Source organism: Arvicanthis niloticus, chromosome 3 (assembly GCF_011762505.2).
Source record: "Arvicanthis niloticus isolate mArvNil1 chromosome 3, mArvNil1.pat.X, whole genome shotgun sequence".
In the NCBI taxonomy this organism is placed as follows: domain Eukaryota; kingdom Metazoa; phylum Chordata; class Mammalia; order Rodentia; family Muridae; genus Arvicanthis; species Arvicanthis niloticus.
Window position 1 is genome coordinate 11,420,160 of NC_047660.1, and position 12,699 is coordinate 11,432,858.

A 12,699-nucleotide genomic window follows, 5' to 3' on the forward strand; every position below is an offset into this window, starting at 1 on the left:
AAAAACCATTTACACTCAATGGCTTGATTATTTTATGATGTCTGATCACTTACATAACTTTTGCAAATAAATCAAACTCATTTTGGATTAAAAAAAGGAAAGAAAAGATATCATATTTACTCTATTGCAGTTAAATCTGTTAGAACAACGTCAGAAGTTTCAATCAGTGAATAGTATGAGAGATGGAAATATTTAAAAAAAATATGATCTGAACGTGTATAACCTGTTTGTCTGAAGTTATTTTCCAAACTACATATTGAAATGTCTGAGTCTATACAATAAAAGTAGTTTGAGAAATGGAGTAACATAAATATGTTACGAGTCCCTCATAGGACTAGCCAATTAATTTCAAGACATAAAATATTCATATAAGAAAAAATACATCAAAGGATATCAATTAAGAGAAAAATAAATTTGAAGCAACAGAGTAAAAAATATTAGCAAATTCAAATATTTTAAAATTTATAACATTTAAATGTAAAAAAGTCAACCACACTATAAAAATAGTAAATTATAGTAAAGAGAGGAGAATAGTTATGTTTTGGGATATTTGATTTCAGTGGAAATGACAAAAGTTCCATCTTTTTAATAGAAAATGTATGGATAGTTTGTACAGAAATTAGTAGAATGTTTCTACAAAAAAAAGCAAGAATAATATGTAGCACGCTTGTGTTTTCTTTATTTGTACATATACTAAAATTGGAATGATACAAGAATAGCCTGGTCCCTGTGCAAGGGTGACATGCACATTTGTGGTGTATTCCATGTTTTGAAGATGGGAGACAACATGGAAAGACTCTAGGAGAAATAGAGGGAGGTGAAATCATAATCAGGATGTATTATGTGAGAAAAATCTATTTTCAATAAAAGGATAGAATAAAGCATTCAAAAGACAATAGAGAATAAAATAATTATAATGTTGCAGACTTTTGAAAGTAGGGACTTATAATTGGGACTGATTAAATAACTCAAAGAAATACATTAAGTATACAAAAGTTTTCAAATGTTCCATCATTACTGCTTACTACATAGACACATATATAACATTCTAACAGGCTCATAAGAAGGTGTTAGTCCAGTGTAGGAGAATTCCAAGGCAGTGAAACAGGAGTGGGTGGGTAGGTGGGAGCACACACACAGAGGCAGGGGGAAGGTAAATTGGATGGGGGATTTCAGAGGGGAAATGAGGAAGTGGGGGACAACATTTGAAATGTAAATAAGTAAAATAACCAATAAAAAATCTAAAAAAAAAAAATCAGATTAAAGACACTGAGGTTGATCAAACTTAAGGAGACACAGTAACTGGAGGCTGATGACAATATTTTCTATTCTTTCAAAGTTTGACATTTAAGAATTTAGTTTAAATGTAGCTTTATTTTCTTTTATTGCGTTTTTTTTTTCTCACATTTCAAATGTTACTCCCTTTCCAGGTCTCCCCTCTGGAACCACCTATCCCATCACCACCCTCCCCTTGCCTTTATGAGTGTACTCCCCCCCCCCATACCCACTTTCTCACCCTGCAATTCCCCTATACTGGGGCATCAAACCCCACAGGTCCAAGGGCCACTCCTCCCACTGATGTCAGGCCATTCTCTACCACATACTTGGCCAGAGGTATGGGTCTCTCCATGTGTACTCTTTGGGTAGTGGTCCAGTCCTCCGGAGCTCCAGAAGGTCTGGCCAGCTGACACTGTTGCTCTCCCCATGGCACTACAAACCCACTCAGCTCTTTAACTTCAGTCCCTACTCACACCTTACATTCAGGACTGTGCTCAGTCCAATGGTTGGCTGTCGGTATCCTCCTCTGTATTTGTCAGACTCTGGCAGAGCCGCCCAGGAGACAGCTATATCAGGCTCCTGTCAGCAAGCTCTTCTTGGCATTCACAATAATATCTGGGTTTGGTATCTGTATATGGGATGGATCCTCAGGTGGGGCAGTCTCTGGATGGCCTTTCCTTTAGTGTGTGCTCAACACTTTATCTCCAAATTTCCTCCTGTGAGTATTTTGTTCCCCCTTCTAAGAAGCTCTGAAGCATCCACACTTTGGTCTTCCTTCTTCTTGAGTTTCATATGGTCTTTATATTGTATCTTGGGTATTCTGAACTTTTGGGCTATTATCTATTTTTTAGTGAATGCATACCTTGAGTAGAGGAAGGCTACTGATTTGTTTGAGTTGATTTTATATCCAGCCACTTTGGTGAAGTTGTTTATCATGTTTAGGAGTTCTCTGATGAAAGTTTTGGGGTCACTTAATTATACTATCATCTGCAAATAGTGATATTTTGATTTCTTCCTTTTTAATTTGTATTCCTTTAACCTCCTTTTGTTGTCTAATTGCTCTGGCTAGGACTTCCAGTACTATATTGAATAGGTAGTGAGAAAGTGGGCAGCCTTGTCTAGTTCCTGATTTTAGTGAGATTGCTTCAAGTTTCTCTCCATTTAATTTGATGTTGGCTACTGGATTGCTGTATATTGCTTTTACTATGTTTAGGTATGGGCCTTGAATTTCTAGTCTTTCCAAGACTTTAAACATGAAGAGATGTTAAATTTTGTTAAATGTTTCTTCAGCATCTTATGAAAAAATTAGCTTTCTATGAGGATGGAAAATATGATTTTATTCATATTTATAATCTCTCAGTTTTTTCTTTTATGGAAATTCTTCAATGATTTAATTGTAACAAAAAATATACTTATTCTTTCAAAATCATTTATTTTTAAAAGGTCAGCGTCTTTTTAATTTTTAAAAAATTTTGTTATGTTTAATATTATAACATAATATTAATTATAACATGATTTTAGCATTTCTCCCTTCTTTTTAATCCTTCCAAATTTTCCCAATTAACACCATTCCTTTGATCTTTTTCAAATATATGTATGTATTTATGTTTAACATATATACATATATGAAACATATTTATATTTGAAACATGAAACATACAAACATATGACATACATATATGAAACATACATATTTGGAACACACACACATATATATATACATATATACACATGTTTATACACACATAAATATATGGAATAAATACATATATATGTAAAATCTGCTCAATCTGTATATTGTTGCTCGTATGTTTCTTCCCAGGGATTTTTATATGATACTGAAATAATCCTGGTCTGCTGTCCCCTGAGGAATGATATTTCTTCAGTCTCGGCATTTTTTAATTACCTATAGTTCTTTCTGTATACCTGAGTCTTTGTGGGTTTTCCACTGTTTGTTTAGGCATTTCTATTAATTTTTATTTTACATCTCATTTATGGGCAGTCACATTGGTGAGACTCTCTGGGAGTAGCTTCTGATATTGCTAGAAGACAAAATCTCTCAGCAAACTCCCTGATGCTCTATCTTTGTAATATGTTTGTCCTCTCTTCCATGGGGTTTCCTGAGCCATGGTTGTAACAAGGCTTTGTAGACCATTGCCTTGTGAATGTGCTCTATGACTCTGTATTTTGATTGGTTCTTGTTTTCTGTAGTGGCCTTATGTTTCAAAGAAACGTTTCCTTGATGAAGGTTGATTACTACTATTGAAAAAGAAAGCTAATTTTCAGAGTTTAAAAAATATAAATATTGATTAAGTGTGTATTTACAGAAACAAAGAGGGGGCAAAATGAATTGATCATTTAGTTCTTCTCCAAAATCAACAGAAGGCAAGCAGCATTCACAGTCTGAGCACAAAAAAAGAAATATCTACCATATATTCCTCTGCTTGCCAGCTTGCCAAGACACTTCTGCAGGAGCCTGCAGAAACTGACCAAATGCTTTGAAACAAAGGAAAAAAACAATAGTGTATTTTTTCTCAAAGTATCTATATCTGTATATGTGTGTGTATGTATATATATATATATATATATATATGTATGTATATATGGTATAGTACTGGTAAGAAGTGATGAGTATAAAAGGGATAAAACAGGAACAAAATGATAGCAGAGAGCAACTGTACCCTAGCTACACACTGAAGATAAACAAATAGCAATGCAGATGGAAAATTACATTTGATTCACAGCATTTAGCATTGACCTAATGACACGGTCTAGTATGATGCACTGATGTAAAATTAATGTCAAGTTCAAATGAGCTTTTCATCTAGATGCTACTTGCTAAGGCAAAGCATTTTTTTAAAGCCAGTGCCAACAATTGGGAGAGATAATTCTGAAAGGATTAGTAACTCACATCATTTATTATAAGAGGAAAAATAAACCCTTGAGAGTTTCTGCATTTACTTTTCAAGAATAAGCATAAGAGGGAAACAAAAGGTGGGCAGATTTCAATAGTTATCTCAGTTCATTTGTAACTGGAAGAGTAAGTTAGTTTCTGTTAAGGTGAAATTAAATTTTTTTTAATATTTGTTTTGTTTTTTGATAATATCCTTCTGTGTAATGTTCAAATCTTGACCAAACTAACTTAATTTTAATGTCTTAAAATAAAATGGTAAACTATAACATATTAAAATGATTGAGATTAGATAAGAGGCGGGTATCCATTCAGGACTGTACTACTGATATTCCACATAAAACCCAGGATCTATTATCAAGCATGTTTTTCTTAGATCAAGCAGAAATGAAAGAAGACACTTCTGTCATTTGGCATGAAGGGAAGCTTGCTCTGGTTCCTTGTCACTGTATTACTGAACTTAAAACATGCAGATACACCAAAACTGAAGAAATCCATAGTCCTTGAAACTATCCCCTCTGAGCATTTTTTGAAACCACTAAAAGTATTAAAATTAGACAAACATTTTTTTTTAATTTTGAAACTAATAGAATTGTGTGTGTATATGCTTTGGTAAATAGCTTTTAATACTCAATGTCCAAAATGATTTTTAAATATGTGATACAATGCCACATGAACTGTGAAAGTGTAAAGTCTTTTTTTGCCTAACCACAAATCACAGTTGTGCATCAAGAACATCTGCCACAAATACAAATTCAGTGAAGCAGATAGTCGGAGTCCATATTGACTCTTGTATAACCAGACTGGAGAGTGAACTCTAAGGTTTATGTATGCAGCAATATCAAAGGAGACAAAATTTTCTTCATTCAGTTATAGCAGGGAAATGCAGCCAGTATACAAAGTTGAAATTCAAGATCATGGCAGCAGTAGAAATTTACAAGCCCACTCATTTATTAATAAATTATTTTTATATTCAAGTAACATAATAATATGCATTAGTGAATTCTCATATTTTATGTAACAGACAATCATCATTAGGTATTTTTGTTAATATTTTCTAATAATTGTATACTGAATTAAAGTATTTATCCAATAATTCATATGAGAAATAAAAGATATTCCATTATGGTGTAGTAAGATAAAAATTTACTTAAAATAATCATTAAATCCACAACATCACTGTAGAACAATGAATTGATAAATTGCATTTTAAGAAGCAACAATAGTGGCTAAAGGTAAGGCCGATGTACGATGTACCACATATAGGAATGTGAACATCTTTCAATTTTAACAGATTAACAAAACCTAGTCCCCCATTCTATTTTGCTCTTGAAAAAGTTAATTGTCTTTGTCAATGAAAAACAAAAAACAATATACTAACTTCCCACATAGATTATACTTGCTCTTCTTACTTCTTCAGAAGCTTGATATATTTTGAGACCTGAGGAATAATGTACAAAACTTGTGTCATGTAATGATGAAAAAAATATTTCACTCTTCATAAACTAAATGGAGAATATAGGGAGAACTGAGGAAAGTTAATGGGTTTGCATATTGATGACTGAGAAAATAAATTTAAGTAGTTTGGATGTCCTGTCTCTTTAATATCATTGCCAAACATATATTTGTTCATTATTTCAATTTTTCAATGAAGAGATTTCATCACTCAGCTTCACCAGTATGGTAAATCCAAAGCAAAATGTTTATGAAGAGAATAACTTCTTCACAAATGAGAATGTGGCATATATACATTATACAATATTTAATGGCAAAATCAGTAATTCTACATGGTAATGTTTATATCTGATCAGTTGTACCAAAATATCCCTGCTCAGATGCTAACACTTGGCTTATTCCCTTGTAAGGAATCACAAGACAAATTAGAATTAAACATAGTTGGAATTTATGAAGGAGAAATTATTAAGGTAAGTGTGGAGTTTGTTAAGAAAAAAACATTTGTGCAGAGCTTTTTCAATGGGCAGAAAGAAGCAGGAATAGAGGCAGATAGAATAGAATTTTCTTCTGCTGTAAAAAATAATGCCTCATGAAATTTGTGGGGAAATAAACAAAACTAGAAAATACTCTCCTGAGTAAGGTGAGTCAGGCACAGAAATCCACATGCTGCTGGTTTACTATATTAAAGATCATAGCTTCTGAACCTTAGGTACCTTGAGTAATTTCAGAAACCAGAAAGGTTAAAAGGGGCTACAAAGTTGGGAGGAGAGTGTCTAGAGATGGAAATAGGAGGACTCAGGTACTATGAACTGTAAGAGAAAATATGGCAGTATTTTACTGTAAGGCCTGGAAGGATATCCTGGTTCTTGGGTTGTGGGTTTTGGCCATGCCCCCAGAACCCAGGCTCCTGACACGAGGTCTAATCTCCATTCAACCTTCTCCCTTCAGTCATAGGACATAGATGGAGGGCGTGATAAACAGGCCTCAGGCCCTAGAGAGATTTACATACTGATGAAGTATCTGAAGGCCAGAGGATGGAGCCAATTAAGCATTCCTCTCCCCAGCCCCTCCCCCCTCTTTCCCTCCCTATTTAACTCAGGACTGCCCTGGGTTTGGGGGGAGGGGGTGCACCCAGATCCATCCACTATCTGTCATGTCATTAAATCCATTTTGGAAACCCATGGACTTTCTCATGTGTTGGGGCAGCGTTGTGAGGAGCCCTGGAGGGGCCTTTATGAGAAGCCGGGCCTAACTTCCAGCTGAAGGAACACAGAGCGTTCCCAGCCAACTACACACAGACTAGAGTGAGGGTTCTCCAGCCACTATTACAGACATTTTACTGGGATGGTGGTAAAAAGGAAGTACAAAGGGAGAGGGAGGAAGGGTGACTAAATAATACTAAAAATTTGGGAGAAAGCCATAGTGTCTCAAACTCACACAAACAGTAGAGGCAACTAACAAACAATGGGAGTGGGAAATGTCTTTCTTAGGTCAGAGCATGCCAACTGGAGAGTCAATAGCAAATGGTAAGCCTGACAACATATCACTAAGACTACAAAGACTAGTGGGTAATATTTAGAAAATATGTATACTGACACAATATATGCATATTACAACAATTAATGAAATTAATGAGGATATAAATCTAAAAGAAAGAAAAAAAGAGGTATATGGAATGGTTGGAAGGGAGGGCAAGAAAGAAATAATGATGCGTATATTTTATAATTTCAACTACAAAATGAATAATTTGAATATATGGAATATGGAAGTGTATAGGAATGCATATATGTTTATATTCACATAATATATATATATATATATATAGTTTTACATACATATTTATATGTGTATACTCCCAAAATAATATAGCCTGTTGCTGTTGCAATTGGCTACCTGCCGGAACTTGAAGCTAAGACCCTATTTTTGATGATACCCCACATTTTAGTTTAAAAAAATTATAGAAAAGTAGCTGGAATTGACCCTGACTTCTTTTCTATAAGGACTAGCTTTACAGAATCAAAAGTTTCTATGTAAGTTGCAAGGAGAAAAGAAAATTAATCACCTAATCTAGCTGTAAAGCTTATGAATCAAAATAGTGGCAAGCAGAACAAGACACCCTGAGTGATGAAAGGGGGCACTGTGTCTTGAGAACAATCAATAGCTGCCTAATTGAACTTAAGCCTTACCCAGTGGGAAAGATTTAATGCCTGGTATGATAAACTTAGTCAAATATTGAGAAGGCAATGGGTGTGAAAGAATTGGAGTATATTCACACAGAGATAGACATATTCATAGATATAGACATAGAGAAATAATATAGAGATAAAAATAGAGATACAGGTTGACAAGTAGATACAGTATAAAGATGTTGAATAAATAATAGATAATAGGTAAATGATAGACAAATACATAAACAGATTATCAATAACTATTGATAGATGATAGATAGATAGATAGATAGATAGATAGATAGATAGATGGATAATAGATAGATAATAAATAGATGTAAAAATGGATTTCTGTAAGGAGATGCAGAAGTGGATTGGGTCCAGCTAATATGGGTGACTATATTCAATTGTGAACAAACCCATGGTCTACTTTGTATCAAAGAGAGAGAATGTGATATCAAGAGGAGTTATAAAGATTCTGAAGGTCAGAAATGTTTTTTTTTTTTTTTCTCTCCATGACTGATAAGATTAGAAGAAAAGAAATGATAAAAACTGGGACAAAAATATAAGAGGGAAGACTGACAAATTTATATAGTCAGTAAAATAGAAGTGATTGTGTGAATATACAAAATTTCTTTTGATATTGAGCACTTGGTGATTTTTTAAATTTATATCTTAGTCACAATAACTAATAGCATTAGATATTAGCATTGGATACTAAAAGTATTCCAGGAAACTTTTAATGCAAGATTTGGATTTCAATACTTCATCCTATATTGAAACAAAGTTAGCTTATAATGCTTTAACAAATGACTTGAAATAAGTAGCTTTAAGTTTCAAGGATTATTTTTTGTTTATGGGTTTGCCTTTAACTTATCACTTAATTTACACACAAGGAGTTTCTTATCTTTAGCATCACTGCTCTTAAAATGAGACAGAAAGTGTCTCAGCAGGTGAGCAATGATTGTGTTTTTTTCAGCATTTTTTGTCTTTTTTTATATTTTATTTACATTTCAGATGCCATCCCTTTTCCCCATTTCCCTTCCCTAGAAAACCCCTATCCCATGCCCCCTTTTCCTTTCTGCTTTTATACAATTTTTTTAAAATGTTAATCAAAGGCTTTATAAGTTTGGTAATGCTCAATCAGAAGTATAACCCAATACCCAACCTAGATATATAAACTATCTTTGACTGGTGGAGACATGTGAACATCTGCCTCCATGCCCCCCTCTCTTTCTCTCTCTTTCTCTCTCTCATGACCTAGCTTCTCCTCTACTTCATCTTCTCTCTGTACTCCATCTATTCCTCTCAGTACTCCTTCCCCCTTAGCTCCTCCTACATATCACCCTTCCTGTTAAAATAAAACTTTTTTCTCACAATACAATTAGAACATACTTATTCCTAATTGTACCAGTGAGGTACAAGATAGTCTTAATACTCAGTCCATCATTTTGTTGACTAACCAGAACCTCTGTCATTTCTCCTAACTAAAACACTTAGTTTTGAACCTGGTTTTTTTCTTGGCTTTAGAATGAATGTGAGTTGAAATCCATCCACTCAGATCTTTTCTCTTAAAGTAAATAGCCAGGATTGGCTATGAGACTATAGGTCTTCAACCCCATCAGAAATCCAGAATGACTGAGTTAACTGAAATTATGGGAAGCACTAAACATAGCTTCTAAGACTTAGCCAATTTATAGAGACCACTAAACACCTGGACAGTCCCTATACTATTGAACATTGGAGCATCAAATCTTCAGCCTTCTGGCCCAGAATCATCTGACAGACCTTAGTGATGCAGAATTATTAAGGGCTGATTACACTGTCTAGGCAGATATAATCAGTCGACTATTCTGCAGGTGTGTCCTTTTCTGGACATTAATTTGTCTGTAGATGGAAAGACGCAATTCTTGCCTAGTGGCTGTTACCTCACAACTGGAGTATCTCCAAGGATGCTCAATTTCTTCTTAGAATCCATGACAGAAAGCTGACAGGAGCAGACAGGTCTCTAATCAAAATGAACATTAATATAGAAATATTTGTAACGTCAATTGTATAGACTTTGGATGTTTTGAAAACCAACTATCTATGTAAGGTAATTTGAACTGTTGTCAGTTAACTCCTCTCAACTATTTCTAAATAAAATATGGAAAACACCCTAACAATAAACTCCAAGCCATGAATTTGTTATAGTCCCTTAACTCACAGGCTAACCATACCAAATCAGTTAAAAAAGTTAAAGAAGGACTAGGTCTAAGTGTGTTATACAGGCACAATGCCCATGAGAGTATTAATATTCATCTCATTTTTATATCAATAAGAAGCTCATACCAATGAAAACCTTTAATTTGAAATCAAAGTAAATTTTGTACCATTTAAGAAATTATAACTTCATCTTGATATTAATTATACAGATTTCTACCAATAGGTTATGGCTATGCAATAAGTCCTAGCTAGTCCTCCCTGTTCCAACAAAACACTGCTTTTCCCTAGAAAGACAAACCAATATTAACCAACTTAGTCCCCAAGCCCAGGGAATAGGGGCACTGACTAGTCTTTAAGTTCTTCAAGCTGATTACGGGCATTGAGATATTAAAAGAGGGGTGGGGGGAAGAGTAAATTGATAAGCCTCTGACATGAGCAATGATTGATTCACAAGTCTGAGGTCCCACTTCAGTCTCTGGAATTCATAGAAAAGTTGGGATATGAAGGAAATTTGTAACTCCAGCATTGTACTGCCAGGGATGATAACAGGAAGTAAAAGAAACTGGTCTCTCCCTCTCCCTCTCCCTCTCCCTCTCCCTCTCCCTCTCCCTCTCCCTCTCCCTCTCCCTCTCCCTCTCCCTCTCCCTCTCCCTCTCCCTCTCCCTCTCCCTCTCCCTCTCCCTCTCCCTCTCCCTCTCCCTCTCCCTCTCCCTCTCCCCCTCCCCCTCCCCCTCCCCCTCCCCCTCCCCCTCCCCCTCCCCCTCCCCCTCCCCCTCCTTCGCCCCCTCCCCCCTCACTTCCTTTCTCCCTCCACCTCTCCCTCTCCCTCTCCCTCTCCCTCTCCCATCTTCCTCTCCCTATCTCCCTTCCCCTCTCCCATACCTCTGTCCCCATCCCTGTCAAGCAAAAACCAGCCAGTATTAGAAATTATATCTCTAAAAAAACAAACAAGCGGCATTATCTAGTACCTCTTAAAATTTTAGTAGTGTCCATATAAAGGAAGCAAGTCAGTTCTGCTCACATTTCACTGGAAGTAATCCTAAGAAGAAATGTAATTTCAAATGGATAAGAAAGTGCAAACATTCAGAGTAACTAAAAAAGCAAAGAAGCTAGCACATTTGTTAAAGAAGAAATCTAGTGTGTATTAGACTCTTGTAAAATAGGAGGCATGGAAACTTCTTATTGTGTAAATGTCAAAGCTCTGAGGTAAACATTAATTTTTCTGTGAGGCTTACTGGTTAGAAAAATTAATTTACTTTCCCAATTTCTTATATCAACTAAACATCAAAGACAAATTTGAAATTCAAACTGCTTTTTAGCATTTGGTTGAAAATAAGTTAAAAATGGAGTAAGATTCCTTGTATATTTAGCTGAATGTAAATTTTGTTATAAATTTGATTCCACCTCTCTTGAAAGTAAATCCAACATTTATGTGCTTCCATAATTACTTCCAATCAGTGTGTTATAAATATGTAAATGTTTCACCCACCTATCACTTAACCTCTCTGTTATTAAGCTCTTCAGTTAAAATGACAAACAGATTTTTAAAAAGGGTTGACTCATAAGAATTTTTCTAAGGCAGAAGAAAAGAGAAAGACAAGTCTTCTAATATTTCTAGAATTTTGAAGTATTAATTTTCCTTCTACCGAAAATAGTAATCATTGTTCTCTAAAGTCTAAGCAGACTGAACAGGGCAAGATTAGCTAGAATGAAAGGAAATAAATTTTGGTTGTTACAGAGGCTCGGCAGGCAGTTAGCTATAAACACTCGCTAGTGATCAAGTAAGAGATTGATACCAAATGATAAAGAGTAATGGAAAGGGAAGATGGCTTACTAAATATGTACCTGAAATCATTGTTTGAGTTTACAATGATACGTTGCCTTCATTTTCTGTGGCAGTTCTTCAAGTAATTACTTTGAATGTCTGCAATTATAAAAAAATGTGAGAATCTGAAACCTATCCAAAGATTACGATCACATACTTTTATGGTAATCCTTAGAAAAGCTTAAATATATGATAACTTATGCCTCCTCAGTATTACTTCAGATTGTGAAATTTTGCTGGGAGAATTGTCCTTGGAAATATAGTTGGAAATTCTTCCTTTTGTCATGAGATGGGAGATTATGGATGATTTACCTTCAACAAGTCCTATGGGTGGAAAGGAAATGCAGATTATTTCAAATTCATATTCTTTATAAGTGTGTGACAAAGTCCAAAACAGAATGTTAAGTGTGATCATAGTAATAAGATCAGTTGTCAGAATGTTAAGACAAAGATTTCTCTATGATCTTCAAAGATGTCATTCAATATGTACAAAGAATAACCTACAGTAAGGAGTGGAAAGTAGTTATTCCTGTAAATTAAGCAAGAAGATGTTTGATCTAACACAAGCTTCTTTGAAATTTTGGAAGTTATTTTTGTTTAAATCTTGAGAATTTTGTCTCAAAGCCAGTAGAAAGTTACTAGAAGTTTGACTGTAGGATGGCAAACCCCTCCCTCACTTGATGTCCTGTCTTCCTGCTGGAGGTGGGCTCTATAAGTTTCCTCTTCCTACTGTTGGACATTTCATCTATGACCCATAATTGTTCCTGTCTGAAAGAACTGCAGGGATGGAAATGGAGAGGAGCCTGAAGAAAAGAACTTCAAGAGACAGGCCCAAAGTGGGATCCAGCTAAAGGGGA

The 12,699-nt window shown here is 35.0% G+C and overlaps 1 pseudogene; it reads left to right on the top strand.

Moving 5' to 3' along the window:
- Positions 1–671: 671 nt before the first annotated feature.
- On the top strand, positions 672–772 carry LOC117706499 (U6 spliceosomal RNA; annotated as a pseudogene).
- The last annotated feature ends 11,927 nt before the right edge of the window (positions 773–12,699 follow it).